The 13,961-nt window shown below is 46.0% G+C and overlaps 1 non-coding gene across 1 annotated transcript; it reads right to left on the bottom strand.

Annotated features, from left to right (window-relative positions):
• Window positions 1-872: 872 nt before the first annotated feature.
• Trnat-ugu lies at window positions 873-947 on the bottom strand. The gene has a single exon. It is a non-coding gene; the product is annotated as a tRNA-Thr (tRNA).
• Between the last annotated feature and the right edge of the window lie 13,014 nt (window positions 948-13,961).

Genomic DNA, 13,961 nt, shown 5'->3' with positions numbered 1-13,961 from the left:
ATTAGAAATACCATAATTGCGCAAGAAAACCAGAATTACACTCTAACACAAGAACACAAGCCAGATGCTTTGTTGACTGAACCTGTAATGACGCATTATTCAGGACATTGAAATAATGAGAAAAAAAAGAAATGGAGTTTTGTTACCTTCATTTATATTGATGAAAAGCACTCTAATCATTACAATATCTCCACACCGACTCGCTACTACCACATCTCAACAAGAACTGACTACTGCCACATCTCGACAAGCACTGCACTCCGCTACTTCTCAACAAAACTGCCTACTACGAGTTCACAACAAGCACTTTTCACTACGACATCTCAGCAAGCACTGACTACTACGAGTTCTCGACAAGCACTGCCAGTGGAGGCGGCTGAATAATACTCTTTGGCGCAATCTCTGGCGCTGTGGCTCGGTGTAGCCACCTTTCACCATTTCCATTGCAATTGGTTGGCTGTCTTATTCATCTGCTAATAAAATTCAAGTAAGAAGAGAGTATAGAGAGTGGATCAAGTTGTTCATAAGGATAGTTTATATCCTTCTCCTCACTAATTGGTAATTCTCTTCGGAAGCGACTGCCTTACAAAAGTTTATTGTCACTATTAGCGTCACGGGAACACGGTCAATAAAATCGCGTTAATGATAAGTAAGTAAGGAGGGAGGTTACAAGGTTTGGTGCTCAGAACAAATTCATGATAAAGAAAAAAAAATGGTTCAAATGGCTCTAAGCACTATGGGACTTAACATCTGAGGTCATCAGTCCCCTAGACTTAAAACTACTTAAACCTAACTAACCTAATTATAATTACATTAATACCGTCAGCTGCTACGTGCGTTGACATATATCAACGGGGACAGGTGAAAATGTGTGCCCCGACCGGGACTCGAACCCGGGACCTCCTGCTTACATGGCAGACGCTCTATCCATCTGAGCCACCGAGGGCACAGAATACAGTGCTACTGGAGGGACTGTCTCGCGCAAGTGTCCCGCGAGACCCACATTCTCACCTTGTATGCCCACACACTACGTTCGTAGTGTCCCTCCCCAACACACTCATTTCATTACTCGAGGAAGACATTCTTACCAAGTCCCGTAAGAGTTCGGGGAATATGTGTGCATCCGCACAGAAGAAGAAGGTTGAGGCCGGTATTGCCAGAACTGCATACTTACATGGATATGGTCTCTGTTCTTCCGGACATGTCGGAATGTGTGCCCCGACAGGGACTCGAACCCGTGATCTGCTTACATGGCAGACGCTCTATCCATCTGAGCCACCGACGGCACAGAATATAGCGCTACTGGAGGGACTGTCTTGCGCAAGCCTCCCGCGGGACCCACATTCTCACCTTGGATGCCCACAGACTACATTCGTAGTGTCCCTCCCCAACATACTCATTTCATTACTCGAGGAAGACATTCCTACCAAGTCCCGAAAGAACAGACACCATTGATGACCATTAGAATTATATTAATAGCTTCCGCTACTGACGGGCGTTGATATATATCACGGGACTTGGTAAGAATGTCTTCCACGAGTAATGAGTGTGTTGGGGTGGGACACTAGAAATGTAGTATTTCGACATACAAGGTGAGAATGTGGGCCGGCCCGAGTGGCCGTGCGGTTCTAGGCGCCACAGTCTGGAGCCGAGCGACCGCTACGGTCGCAGGTTCGAATCCTGCCTCAGGCATGGATGTGTGTGATGTCCTTACGTTACTTCGTTTTAGTTAGTTCTAAGTTCTAGGCGACTGCTCAGAGCCATTTGAACAATTTTTTTTTTATATATAAGAATGTGAGTCTCGCGGGAGGCGTGCGCGATATAGTCACTGCAGTCGCGCTATCCTCTGTGCCCTCGGTGGCTCAGATGGATAGAACGTCTGCCATACCAGCAGGAGATCCCGGATTCGAGTCCCGGTCTGGGCACGCATTTTCACCTGTCCCCATTGATATATATCAACGGCCGTCGGCAGCTGACGGTATTAATATAATTCTAATTTCGTTCTAGGCGGCTGCAGATCATCAATGGTGTCTGTTCTTTCGGAAATGACCGAAAGAACCGACATCATATCCATATAAGTATATAACTAACTGTGGTGTGCATACTGTAAGACCTTCAGTACACACACCATCAGATTATTTGATTTGTCGCTCTAACTATGTAGGTGAGTTTCAGCAATATGTCTCATGGTCTTATCGTGGCGTGTTTATCTTCTGCTGTTAGGTCAGACGATAGGATTGCCACTTGCACGCTTAGAGTAGCAGATTGACGGTAACCAACTTTAAACAGAACTTCATTAATTTTCTCACACATTTATTAAAATAATAACAAGCATAAAAATTACTCAACTTGGTTCTGGATGCTATTTACAATTGACAGTCGGAAGTTCCTTCGGTATTGGTGCGTTAATCTTATTCTCACATATATCTCTGATACTTGACAAAAGTGTCTATATATTTATCTTCATGGCTATGTACAGGAATATGGTAATCTTACTAGGCGCAGACTGAAACTTGACTATAAACTGGTACAGACAACTGTAGAACTCGTACAGACTGGTACAGACTAATGCCGACTGGTACAGGCTAGTGCAGACAAATGCGGACTGACTAATCGGAGGTCTGTACACTCGTTATAATACCTCGCGCATTCATGTATCACTACGCGAGTGTGATCCGCGAGGAGAAAAGGTTCTACATTAGCAGCAATCTCACTGGCAGCGTTACATATTAATACGTGGATCAGTGGAAGCAGAATTTGGTCCGTCTCTATGGCAGTGTCATCTCGTAGTGCGGAGACAGACGAGCACTGCGCCTGCGCTGTTGTGTTTAGCGGGGCGCGCTCTAGTGGGAAAGTTGTGTATGCGCTGACTACGCGGAACTATGTACAGAACACTAACTTAAGGACATCACACACATCTATACCCGAGGCAAGATCGGAACCTGCGACAGTAGCAGCAGCGCGGTTATGAACTGAAGGGCCCAGAACCGCTCGGCCACAACGGCCGGCCATGATTACGATTCTAGCTAAAAATGTGAAATGCAGTGGGAGAATTTCGATAAGCTTGTGTTCTCCTCGAGGTGAGTTACAATTTCTCGAACAGTGTCATCGACTCACGGAGAGTTTCAAACTTATCTGTGATTTGTTCTGCTTCAAATAATTTAAAACAAAATATCCCGTTGACACCGGGATTGCCTCTCACAAAGCTTTGCACCTGTTGTGTAGACGCTTGCGCCTCCGATGTTGTGTGTCGCGAGCGCTACCTGCTGCGAGGGAGTGATTTGGGCCCGAGGCGTCGGCGCCTCAGAGGGCGCGCGACGAGGCGGTAAAGATGTTAATGCGACTGTTTGAGCCGGGGCCACCTGCTCGCGGCTTTATTGCCACCATAAAGCCCTACGTGCGCGTGTGCGTGCGTGTGAGGGCGTGTGGGTCCCCGATGCGGATCGTAAAGCCCGGTCCAACTGCGAGACCGCTGCGGAGCTGCTGCAGACTGCTCCTACCTCACCCCGCCCACGTGCCGTGCCCTCCGTAGCCGTACAGCAGGGTCTCGTGGTTACCTACTGATAGCTGCTGGCAACTGTCGCCTACCCTTAACCATAACTGGTTGAACTCGTCGTCTAACAATTTCCTACATCATTTCGACCGGACCTGTGAGTGTTCAAAAATTTCTCTCTAAAACAGAAAACTTCTTTAGGCAAACGCCGTCTGATACTAACTAATCTATTTGCGATTCAAGTACTCCTGAACATTCAACGCTTCTACAACGGAGTAAGATTAGAGTGCCGGCCGAGGTGGCCGAGAGGTTCTAGGCGCTTCAGTCTGGAACCGCGCTGCTGCTACGGTCGCAGGTTCGAATCCGGTCTCGGGCATGGATGTTTGTGATCTCCTTAGGTTAGTTAGGTTTAAGTAGTTCTTAGTTCTAGGGGAGTGATGACCTCAGATGTTAAGTCTCATAGTGCTCAGAGCCATTTCATTTCCGTACGATTACAGTAATCGATTACAGTAAACAGCCCGTCAAAAAAATTCGAGAAATTAAATTCCTTCCAAATTCAAAAGATAGCCAATGGTCCACCAACTATCACAATAGCCATTTCTCACATATACTAGTCTGCAACTCACTCTCGTCAATTCCTCCAACCCCCAACCCCCAACATTTCCCTCCCCCATGTTGGCAGAGCTCTTTATTTAAATTTGTTCTTTCCTAACAACTACTGTTATAATTGTTTCTATCCTCTCCTCGTACTTTATCCCTTCTGCTTCTGTAATACTAAGCATGTATTCAAATGTGCTAAAATAATCTACACTGAAGCGCAAAAGTATCTGGTATAGACATGCGTATTCAAATACAGATACATGCAAACAGGCAGAATACGGCGCTGTGGTCGGCAGCGCCTACATAAAACAGCAAGTATCTCGCTGCCGCAGTTGTTAGACTGGTTACTGCTGCTACAATGGCAGGTTATCAAGATTTAAGTGAGTTTGAACCTGGTGTTACAGTAGGCGCACGAGCGATGGGACACAGCACCTCCGAGATAGCAATGAAGTGGGGATTTTCCCGTACGGCCATTTCACGAGTGTACCGTGAACATCAGGAATCCGGTAAAACATCAAATCTGCGACAGCACTGCGGCCGGAAAAGGATCCTGCAAGACGGGAGCAATGACGACTGAAGAGAAACGTTCAACGTGACGGAAGTGCATCCCTTCCGCATATTGCTGCAGATTTCAATAATGGGCCATCAACAAGTGTCAACGTGTGAACCTATTCAACGAAACATCATCGATATGGGCTTTCGGAGCCGAAGGCTCACTCGTGTACCCTTAATGACTGCACGACACAAAGATTTACGCCTTGCCTTGGCCCTTCAACAGCGACAATGGACTGTTGATGAGTGGAAACATGTTGCCTGATTGGATGAGTCTCGTTTGTAATGGTATCGAGAGGATGGATGTGTACCTGAATGGAAACAAGCTCATGAATATATGGACCCTGCATGTCAGCAGGGGACAGTTCAGGCTGGTGGGGGCTGCTCTGTAATGGTGTGGGGTGTGTGTAGCTGGAATATATGGGACCCCTCATACGTCTAGATACGACTCTGACAGGTTACACGTACCTAAGTATCCTGTCTGCATATCAGTGGAAACAGAATTTGGTCCGTCTCTATGGCAGTGCCATCTTGTAGTGCGGAGACAGACGAGCGCTGCGCCTGCGCTGTTGTGCTTAGTGGGGCGCATCCGTTCATGTGTATTCTGCATTCCGACAGACTTGGGCAATTCCAGCAGGATAATGAAACACCCCACACGTCCAAAATTTCTGCAGAGTGGCTCCAGGAACACTCTTCTGAGTAAAAACATTCCAGTGCCCATAAAAACCCACAGAAAAGAACATTATTGAACATATCTAGGCTGGCCTGTAACGTGCTGTTCAGAAGAGATCTCAACCCCCTTTTACTCTTACGGATTTATGGACAGCCCTGCAGGATCCATGGTGTCAATTACCTCCAGCATCATTTCAGACATTAGTCGAGTCCATGCACTTTGCGTGCTCGCTGTTGCCCTACACAGTATGAGCCAGGCGTACCATGGTCTCTCTTCAGTATATATCATTCTTAATGCCCTTTACTATTATTATCATTTTATTACTACTTTCAACTATTGTTTTCTTAGTATTTTAGTGTCAGTTTTTACTATTATTATTATTATTATTATTATTATTATTATTGCTGACTATTATTATTATTATTATTATTATTATTGTTATTAATATTATTATTTTTGTGAACTTTTGTAATATCTTTGCTATGTGTTGCTCCTGGTCACATGTAAGAGAGGGCCTTAAAGCGCTAAACTGGTCGGCTTAAATAAGCCATAAATAAATAAACAAGTACACTGTTTCCCATTAAAACCGCAACACCATGAAGCCTATATGCAACAATTGTCAAATTGGCAAGTTTGATATGCAAATTATTTGCATATATTCTCAACTGCAGAAGATATGTAGGAGTATCCTCATCGACGTTCTCTATATCCTATCTGATCAAAATCATCCTGACATGCCTAAGTAATTCGGAATCGACCGTTAGACGTCACACGGGGACAACGCACCAATATAAATGTGGTGGGGAGTATCTGTTAGCAACAGAAAAGCGGTAATAGCAAAATGGGTCGGTCGGTATAGCTCAGTGACTTGGAAGTTGGCCTAATGGGATTGGAGGTCACCTAAGTAACGTATCTAGCAGAGACATTTCAACACATTTGAAGTTGTCAGAACGGACTGTTGATGGTTAGCTAATTATGAACTGTAGAGTATTGATGTAGATGATGCAGATGTCATTCAGGACGAACAACCACAGCTTAAACATGACCACGGAGACTTCATGTTGCGAGGTGCCAGGGCTAGCAGTGTATTTAACACTAAATTCTTCTAGAATCTACATATGTAAATGATGCTCTAAGCCCCCCCCCCCTATTCTAATTCCGACTATTGCTGCTGCACAAGGATTAAAAAAATACGCGAACTGACTCTAATCAACCCTGCCAGTGGAGTAGAAGAGAGTTTGGCACCTGCAATAATTTAATTTGATAAATAAGTTAAATAAACGAAGGTTTCATTAACATAGTGAGGAATGATAGGGTTGCTCTACCGATTAACAGAATGAAAGTTCTGTCCAAAATAACAATATGATTTATTAAGACTAAACACAAAATAATAAACAAAACCACATGAAACATTTATAATACATCAAATTGGCTCAAATTGGATACTCAAACAAACGCTGTGAAGGTGAAGTTGTCCCTAAACTAGATTGTGAGGTTTAGGACGAAGTGGTATTCGGAGCCAATTCCTTGCCACTCAAATCTTAAGAGGGACACACAGTTAACCCAACATTAATTGCTGCTACTCAAGACAGAACAAAGTTAGAAAATGACGAACAGGCGCGCTCTGCTGAGCTCTGATTATCACCTAGGAAAATCCCTATCTGCCGGTGCTGCGGACATACATTACCAAACTGTCTTCTTAACTGCCAGAACACGATCTGGCGTACCGGAGGCGATGGCTGGTTGCTTCGACATCCTCGACCGACAGGCGAGAGCCGACTACCTAGAGCACTCGTACAGGCCGAACACACAACATTCCCGCCCCCACGACAGTGGCCGTGGTTAAACGTTCCACAGCAACTCGAAAACCGGCGGAAAATTCCACTCCATTGCCGGAGCACTACCATTCCACCAATGGAGATTCTTGGTGCCAATTTCTGCTCTGATTTTGCTACGTCACGGAGCTATGCCCTGAGCACGCCAATCACAGTTTCTATTTTGCAGAAAGCGCGGGAATTTTCCCGCCACAACTGCCTGGGTACACAAGTCATTACCACGCCTCGCTGGTAGCCCGCCAGAAAGTGTTTTCGCTAAGATTCTGCGAAGTAATGGAACCTCTAGCCCAGCCGCTACTTCAGACCCCTCCGGGCGTGTCTTTTGACAATGTTGGCGTCTGCAAAGCATTCACTCGACTTCCTCACACCCGTCGGCTTAACCCTTTCCAGATCAACAGAGCCCGCCTGTCACCGGACCACCCGGGTGACGAGAGACGCTGCGTGGGAAGTCCGTGTGGGAAGGAATAGCGACTTATCACTGCATGCAATTAGAGAGGAAAATCGTAAGATAGAAATATGAGAGGGGGCTCATGCCACCTCTCAATGTACAGACGGGCAGGGACCGTCGAGCACCAACTGTGCTTATAAAGAAGCGTTTCTAACCAGCAGGTACACCTAGCAGAATGACCGTGTGTAGGGAGTTAAAGGAATGGAGTACAGTCAGCCGTGAGCTCCTAATAGGTAATTGCACGAGTAATTTGGAGTGATGAGTGATGTTACAGGCAGTGACACTCTATGCAAGGCTTCGCGTTTGGCGAATGTCTGGAGAACGTCACCCGCCGTCATACGTAGTGTCAAAACTATAATATAGTGGAGGCGGTGTGGCAGAAGGGGGCAGGGGAGGCGGTTCTCGATGTAGGAGTATGGTACCCTCATTGCGCTTGAGAAAACACTATATCTGGAAGGAAATTAAATCAATTTACAGCATTGTGTACTGAGTACGGTAGAGGATCAGTTCTTCGATGTTTATTGACTGAATAAGCATGACAGTGCAAAATGGTTCAAATGGGTTTGAGCACTATGGGAATTCTGAGGCCATCAGTCCCCTAGAACTTAGAACTACTTAAAATCTAAGGACATCACACACATCCATGTCCGAGGCAGGATTCGAACCTGCGACCGTAGCGGTCGCGCGGTTCCAGACTGTAGCGCCTAGAACCGCTCGGCCACTCCGGCCGGCCATGACAATGCATCCGGTACCGGCAGGCACTGGTTTTGTGAATGACATACATGGTGACAGTGAAATATACGATAAAAAGCGTAAATTAGTTACAAACTACAGCGTGCACATACATTATTCAAAATGTCAACGTTACTACAGATATTCGAATTTAGGTCATGACATGATCAATATGCCTGCCGTCAACGGCGATGATGTGGCGCAGACATATAGTGAAATTCTGCATGACCCCAAGTGTCGGAACATCGATGCTGTCGATGAACTCCTGAATGGCTGTTTTCAGCTCAGCAATAGTTTGGGATTATTGCTGTATACTTTTTCTTTAATATAGCCCCACTAAAAGGAGTCGCATGTGTTCAGATCTGGAGAATATGTCGGCCAATAGAGGCCCATGCCAGTGGCCTCTGGCTAACCTAGAGCTAGAAAGCGGTCCCCATAGTGCTCCTCCGTTACATCATACCTTCTCCTACTTCGATGAGGTCAAGCTTTGTTTTGCATGAACCACATCTTACAGTCATCAATCACTTTAGATAATGAGCATGAAATCATCTTCGTAAACCTTCACGTACCGTTCGGTAGTCGCCGTGCCATCAAGGAATATCCCACCTATTATTCCGTGACTGGACACTGCACGCCACACAGTCATCCGTTGAGGGTGAAGATACATCTCGATTGCGAAATGCGGGTTCCCTGTCCCCCAAATGCGCCTATTTTGTTTATTGACGAACTCATCCAAATGAAAGTGGGCTTTATCCGTAACCAAACCACGCATGCGCATACTAAATTCCATCATGCCCCGCGACCAGACGTGCAGTTTGAACGTCATAGCGGAAATCGTTCAGAACTTACGACGATTTTGTGTTATACACACACATCAAAAATGTTTTGCATCACCCCGATTCCAGAACTCCTGGAGATAGACGATGACTGGATACTGTATCACAGACACAGTCCCTTTGACTGTTCAGAGATGTCGCTAAAACCGCCAAAGATGTAAGCAACAATGCGTGAGCAGCGCCGATTACACGGAGGAGATCCGACAGACGATCAGTGCCAGTCATTACACCAGGATAGAGGAACACGGCTCTTTTTGCCTGTAGTTCAGACTTGCCTAGACGGTCAATACCGTGGTTCGATGGCGTCCGCATTTTTACTTTGTGCTAGGAAGGGCTCCCAACAAGGGAAGTGTCCAGGCGTCTCGGAATGATCCACAACGATGTTGTCCGGACATGGAGGAGATACAGAAGCAAAGGAACTCTCAATAACATGCCTCGCTCAGGCCGCCCAAGGGTTACTACTGCAGTGGATGACGGCTACCTACGGATTATGGCTCGGAGGAACCCTGACATAAACGCCACAATGTTGAATAATGCTTTTCGTGCAGCCACAGGACGTCGTGTTGCTACTCAAACTGTGCGCAACAGGCTGAATGATGCGCACCAACATTCCCGACGTCCATGGTGAGATCCATCTTTGCAACCACGACACCATGCAGCGCGGTACAGATGGGTCCAACAACATGGCGAATGGACCGCTCAGGACTGGCAACACGTTCTCTTCACCGATGAGTGTCGCATATGGCTTCAACTAGACAATCGCCGGAGACGTGTTTGTAGGCAAGCAGGTCAGGCTGACCACCTTAGACCCACCGTCCAGCGAATGCTGCAAGATGGAGGTTCCGTGCTATTTTGGGGTGGCATTATGTAGGGTCGAAGTACGCCGCTGGTGGTCATGGAAGGCGACAGAACGGCTGTGCGATATGTGCATGCCACCCTCCGACCGATAGTGCAACCATATCGGCAGAATATTGGAGAGGCATTAGTGTTCATGGACGACGATTCGCACCCCCATGAAGCACGTTTTGTGAATGACTTCCTTCAGGATAACGACATCGCTCGACTAGAATGGCCAGCATGTTCTCCAGACTTGAACCCTATCGAACACGCCGGGGATACATTGAAAAGGGCTGTTTATGGACGACGTGACCCACCAACCACTCTGAGGGATCTACGCCGAATCGCTGTTGAGGAGTGGGACAATCTCGACCAACAGTGCCTTGTTGAACTTGCGGATAGTACGCCACGACGAGTACAAGCATGCATCAATGCAAGTGGACGTCCTATTTGCTGTTGGAGGTACCGGTGTGTACAGCAATCTGGACCACCACCTCTGATGGGCTCGCTGTATGGTGGTACTACATGGAATGTGTGGTTCTCATGGGCAATAAAAATGGCGGAAATGATGTTTATGTTGATCTCTATTCCAATTTTTTGTACAAGTTCCGGAACTCTCGTAACGGAGGTGATGCAAACTTTTTTTGATGTGTGTAGTTCAATAATTGCCACTTTGTACTTGAAATGGAGTGGCTAGCCCGGAATCCCAACACGAACCCAGTGGAATAGCCACTGGGGAAGTTAGAATGTCGACGTATCTCCAGAACAACAGTATCTACATTGGTTTCGGCGGTGCGGTTGAGGCGCCATGTACGGATTGCGCGGCCCCTCCAGCCGGAGGTTCGAGTTCTCCCTCGGGCATGGGTGTGTGTGTTGGCCTTAGCATAAGATAGTTTAAGTAGTGCGTATGTCTAGGGACTGATAACCGCAGGAGGTTGGTCCCTTAGGAATTCTCACACATTTGAATATTTGTTTCGGCTCTTAAAGGGAAATGGTCCGCCATTACACCACAGACATTCAAAAAGATTGTTGGAAGTGTCCGCAGCAGAGTTCAAGCCTTCATGGTGATGAATGGTGGACTCGCCCCACATCAATGTCTATTAATAGGTCTTTGGGTATTTCTCATGAGACAGTGTATAAGGGAAGTCAACACAGCGAGTTCCTCATTCAGAAATGGCACTCGAATTTTGAGTGTTTGTGAGAAGATAGCGTTGTACATCGTGAAACAAGTACGAGTAGATACGTCTACCAACATATGACGGAAATCGATTGAGGCAAAATCGTGCGTTATTGGGAATGTGTTTTATCATTCTGCGGTACTGCTGGTCACTTTTATTGTGATCACACGCCTATCATGCCAGTACGGAGTCAATGGCGTATGGAGGTCCATGCTCAACACCATGCAGTCCATTTTTAAGTTGACTAGGATAGGAGATTGATTTTCAGTAGTGTATATACATTTCCCTTCCCGTTTCCAGTGTGTTTTCCGAAGCCGATTGCATTATTGGTTTAAAATGGCTCTGAGCACTATGGGACTTAACATCTGAGGTCATCAGTCCCCTAGAACTTAGAACTACTTAAACCTAAGTAACCTAAGGACATCACACACATCCATGTCCGAGGCAGGATTCGTACCTGCGACCGTAGCGGTAGCGTGGTTCCAAACTGAAGCGCCTACAACAGCTCGGCCACATCGGCCGGTGATTACATTATTTCTGAATTATATTGGCTTACCATCACACTGTTATTTCAACTTAACCGAACGGAGTGTGGGGTTTTTATATGGTTGCCATTATCCTACACGACGCATACACTGATGACCAGAACTTTATGTCCACCTGCTTCATAGCTTGTCTGCCGGCCTTTGGAACGAAATACGTCACTGACCGTGCATATCAGGGATCCGACTGTCGCTAGGTTTATGGAGGTGTGTGGCATTAGATGTGTACACATAGTCATGCAATTCGCGCAAATAATGGGCCACTGATTTGTGAACACGGTGATGGCGCTCCATAGTGACCCAAAATGGATTCCATAGCGCCGGCCGCTACGGTAGCAGGTTCGAACTCTGCCTCGGACGTGGATGTTTGTTATGTCCTTAGGTTAGTTAGGTTTAAGTAGTTCTAAGTCTTGGGGACTGATGACCTCAGATGTTAAATCCCATAGTGCTTAAAGCCATTTGAACTATTTTTGATTCCATAGGATTTACATCAGGCGAGTTCTGTCGTCGCAACATCAACGTCAGTTGACAATAATGCTTCTCACATCACTGTAGCACGGTTGCGGTTCTGAGACACGGACGATTGATTATACTGCTGAAAAATGACATTGCAGTCGAGAAAGACACCAAGCATGAAGCAATGCAGGTGGTTCGCAGCTGTCAGCGTGTTTTCTATTACTACCACAGGTCCCATACAAGCGCTAGAAAATGTCTCCCATGGCATAATGCTGCTCCCACCAGCATGCGCCCGTGGGGCAATGCACGTTTCGAGCCGCCCCTCACCTCGATAACGACGTTTGTGCAGACGACCATTCACCTAGTGTACAAAAATATGATTCTCTCGAAGAGTCGACACCTTTCCGTTGACTGCCGGTCTAATCTCGATGGTCCCGTACGCTCTGCGGTCATAACTGACGGTGTTCTTGGGTCAACATGTGAACACGTAGGGGCGATCTGCTGCGGAGCTCCATATTCAACAATGTACTATAAACGGTGTGCTCCGAAAGATTTGTGCGTGCACCAGCATTAGCAGAGATGCCTATTTTACAGAGCAGTTCCGTGAAGGTTCGTGGTCGTTCAATCCTATAGCGCCTAGCGGTAGTTTCACTGCTCTATATCTTTCCGTAGATTCTCATGACATTCGAACAGCTTCGCCGTTTTCGAGATATACGTTCACAGACTCTGCGTAATTTTAATCTGAGCTTTGTCAAAGTCGCTTGCCTTAATGTATTTCCAATCTGCAGCCCATATTTTCGGTAGGGTGATTCCCCGCCCGTGTCAGCTTCGCTTGTACACTTCTCTTTATCATGTCACGTGTCCACAACGCCACCAGATGGCATCCAGTGTCCCGGTGGGCAGTGGTAATAATTTTTTGCAGGATCAGTGTAAGTAACCCGTGTGTTTCAAGTGTAAAAACAACAATAATTTCTCTGTGTCACCGTGTATGTAATATTTTCAATTAGAGCACAAGTGGTATTTGTATTGGAACGTCTCTTGCACATCGGCACATATTTTGCTATCAATCTGTCCACTACGAACTTCTTTCCCACACAGCCACCAGCCACCCTCTATCTAGTATAACGTATTCGATTAATAACTAGAGTGACGGGCTCTCGATCTGGCATTTCCTACCTCGCGTCATATCCAAAGACTCTGTGTGCTTGAAACATATCTAGATACCTAGTTTTGGGTTCTTGTACACCAGTGTTTCTCGTGAACAACAGTTGATAATCACGTTCTCACCTGATCGTTGCGTAATAAGCAGAAAAATTCTTCGTAAGAAACAAATGTTAATGGAGCATGATGCAAGATATTTTACTATTCAGTCTTCAATATGAATTTTCGTACAATCATGTGCCGTTTCGATATCTTGACCCATCAATGAATAAAAGGAGTGTTGGGCCTTAAGCCCAGCAAATTGTATGTTTATCTTTCCACCTTCTTAAGTCCCATTGCATGTTCGATTTTCACCTAAAGTACGCGACTAATTATTAAGCTATCATATATATTCACTGTTCTCTCCAGACTTTACAGTATTGTTGGCAGTTTCACACGCCACGTATACTTAGTTTGATCTTTGCACGTTTCGTGAAGGTCAGTAAACAGTTCATACGTTGCTTGAAGAAATGAGGTAGTGAGAAGAACATAATTTTTCCTAGCCTGATTGGTGTGCTAAGTATACTTGTCTGCGGTAGCAGTAATATGAGGGAGTACTGGAATGTGATGCTTCCGAAA

This window comes from Schistocerca americana, chromosome 4 (genome assembly GCF_021461395.2).
Source record: "Schistocerca americana isolate TAMUIC-IGC-003095 chromosome 4, iqSchAmer2.1, whole genome shotgun sequence".
NCBI lineage: Eukaryota > Metazoa > Arthropoda > Insecta > Orthoptera > Acrididae > Schistocerca > Schistocerca americana.
This window is presented reverse-complemented; position numbering and strand designations above follow the sequence as displayed.